General features: G+C 43.3%; 1 pseudogene; it reads left to right on the top strand.

Moving 5' to 3' along the window:
- Positions 1-1,060: 1,060 nt before the first annotated feature.
- On the top strand, positions 1,061-1,623 carry LOC101518339 (josephin-2-like; annotated as a pseudogene).
- The last annotated feature ends 1,587 nt before the right edge of the window (positions 1,624-3,210 follow it).

Here is a 3,210-nt window from a genome sequence, read left to right as displayed (position 1 = left end):
AAAAAAAACAAATGCACCCACAGACTTGAAGAACTAAAGACATGAAGCTGATAAATTTAACATAGAATTACAGGGGTGGATTTGATAAATTTATTAATAATTTAGGATATTGTAGATTTAAAAAATTATTTATTTGAAAGGCAGAATTATATTGACATACAGGCAGAGATGTAGAGAGATTTGTCTAACTCCAAAAATGGCTGGAGCCAGGCCAGTCTGAACCCAGGACCTAGAAGTTTGTCTGGGTCTCCCATGTGCTTACAGGGACTGAAGAATTCAGATCTTCCTCTTCTGCCCTCCCAGGCACATTAGCATGGGTCTGTATCAGAAGTTGAACAGCTGAATATTTGAATCAGAGTCCACATGGGATGCCAGGGTTGTAAGCAGTGGTTTAAGCCACAGTACTGGCCCTGAAGAGATACATATATAAGCTTAATTTAACTATATTTTTTAATGCCAGGACACCCTCCCTTATATGTAACTAAATCTTTTTCATGTGATTTTGTCACCGTATTAAAACATAAAGCCTCCATTCTCCAAAACACTTATTGTGTATTTGCTATGGAAACAGCAATACGTAAGATGAATACTTGTGGCATTTAAAGACACATATTAAAAATTCCACAACTAAAATAGAAGACCGTACTTGCTTCATATTTCATGATATTTTAAAACAATGAAGTGATCAATAAAAATAATATTGATAAACATTACTTCCGTATGATAAAGACATACTCATTTAAATGACTATATATACATGCTACAGAGAGGCATACTTACCTTGAAAGTGGAGAAGAAAATGGCTGAAGGAAAAATATTTAAAAGTCTGACTGATGAGCTGGCGGCGTGGCCTAGTGGCTGATGTCCTCACCTTGAACACGCCGGGATCCCATATGAATGCCGGTTCTAATCCCGGCAGCTCCACTTCCCATCCAGCTCCCTGCTTGTGGCCTGGGAAAGCAGCGGAGGACGGCCCAAAGGCTTGGGACCCTGCACCTGTGTTGGAGACCCGGAAGAGCTCCTGGCTCCTGGCTTCGGATCGGCATAGCACCAGGACAGCATGTACCAGGCGCCGGGAGCTGAGCCGAGCTTGCTCGCCGCGTACCAGGAGCGCCAGCGCCTGGAGCTCTGCGCCGTGCACCGCTCAGCAATGTCCTGAAGCAGCAGCTCTTCAGCCAGGAGGCAGCGGACGACATCTGCAAGAGGCTGGCCCCGGACTCCCGGCTGAACCCGCACCACGACCTCCTGGACACTGGCAATTATGACGTCAACATCATCATGGCCACCCTGCAAGGCCTGGGCCTGGCCGTGGTGTGGTTGGACAGGAGGCGGCTGCTGGCCCAGCTGGCCCTGCCCCATGTGCTGGGCCTCATCCTGAACCCGCCCTCGCCAGTCTCTCTGGGGTTGCTGTCCCTGCCGCTGCGCTGGCGCCACTGGGTGGCGCTGCGCCAGGTGGACGGCATCTACTACAACCTGGACTCCAAGCTGCGGGCGCCCCAGGCCCTGGAGGATGGCGTCAGGGCCTTTCTGGAAGCCTCGCTGGCCGGGGGCCTGTGCGAGGTGCTGCTGCTGATGGTGACCAAGGAGGTGGAGGAGAAGGGCTGCTGGCTATGGAGCGGCTGACCCGCGCCTGCCGTGCGCCTGCCGTGCACCCGCAGCTGCCAAGTGCCAGGAGAGGGAGGGCCCCACGGACCCTGGGGAGGCCCGACCCCTTTCCCCCGCCCCCCAAGCCGATGCTGCCTCAATAAATGTGAGATTTGCTGCTGGCTAATCATCATCATCATCATCATCATCATCATCAAAGCCTTGGGACCCTATAGCCGTGTGGGAGACCTGGAAGAAGTTCCTGGCTCCTGGCTTCGGATCGGCGTAGCACCAGCCATTGAGGTCACTTGGGGGAGTGAATCATCTCATCGGACAGAAGATCTTGCTCTCTGTCTGTCCTCCTCTTGTATATCTGACTTTCCAATAAAAAATATAAATCTTTAAAAAGTCTGATTGTTATCACATAAGGTAACATAAATTATGAAACTGACAACGTCTTGACAATGACATTGAAAATGTTCCTTTATTTAAGCAGAAAAAAAACATAGCGCTTATATAATTTATGAGAGTTTACATCTGTCTTACCTCTCTTAGGGGGAAGCAGTTAAGAAATTATGGAATGAGCCCCAGTGTTATGCATAATTATAGGGACTACTGTTGACCATAGTTACAGTAATTCCCTTTCTCAACTATAGCTTTATGGAGGTTGCTTTAGTGAATCACATAAGGAGGAGGCAGAGACACACTACACAGTCTCCATACCAACCAACGATTTTCAAATTCTGAGTAAACAAAGCTCATATGATACCGAGATGATGCTGAAAGTCATTTAACTTTGATTATTCAGAAGATGCTTGAATGTCTGCTGATGCCTAACAGTCATCGGGAAACTATCATCTATATACTGAAATCATACATACACATGATAAATATGTAACCATTTCTTGATAAAGGATTTCAAAACAGCTGGCTTTTTTGTATTAGTATATGTACATTGTATATAATTGTTCATTTAGCATGATATGATCTATATCAAAAACATTTTGGGTGATGTGAAGTTGAAGAAATATTTGACTGCATTTCCTTTTTATTGAGAGTGCATTTGTGGTCCTGTGGTGTTAAAATAAAAATGTGCTTTCATCTGTGCCTTCAGTATTAAGCTTAGTTTTTCATGTCAAGAATCACTGAAATTTGAAGAAGCATTTATAAAAAATTTCTGATAAATAGGAAGTTAAAATAGTTTACTAAATAAGTAGGATAGGTTGCAAATGAATCTCTGTCAGATCCCTCTGTGACATTCTTGTACACAGCCTTATTACTTTTTCAAGAATCAAGATACTATCTGTAGAAGAAGAAAAAAATAAGAAAAATGCACTACTGTATATTCTAGACTACTGATGGCAGAAATGTATTTGTGAGCCATTACTATGTAAGTAAGTAATATCAACATTCTACTTTATATATTTCATTATATCCCATGGTAACACACAAAAGTAATATTTCCCTATAATTGGTAGAAGTTAGTGTTTTTTTGTTTTGTAATTTGATTCATCTTAATATACTTTCTCTTTCATACTTTCTGTTATATGTGTCACATATTAGAAATAGCTCGAAAATATTTAACAATGTTACTAAACCAGTTTTCTTTGGGATGTCATCTTGCAT

The sequence above is a fragment of the Ochotona princeps genome, chromosome X (genome assembly GCF_030435755.1).
Source record: "Ochotona princeps isolate mOchPri1 chromosome X, mOchPri1.hap1, whole genome shotgun sequence".
Classification (NCBI taxonomy): Eukaryota; Metazoa; Chordata; class Mammalia; order Lagomorpha; family Ochotonidae; genus Ochotona; species Ochotona princeps.
Note: the sequence above shows the minus strand (reverse complement) of the source record. Positions and strands in the feature narration are given on the sequence as shown.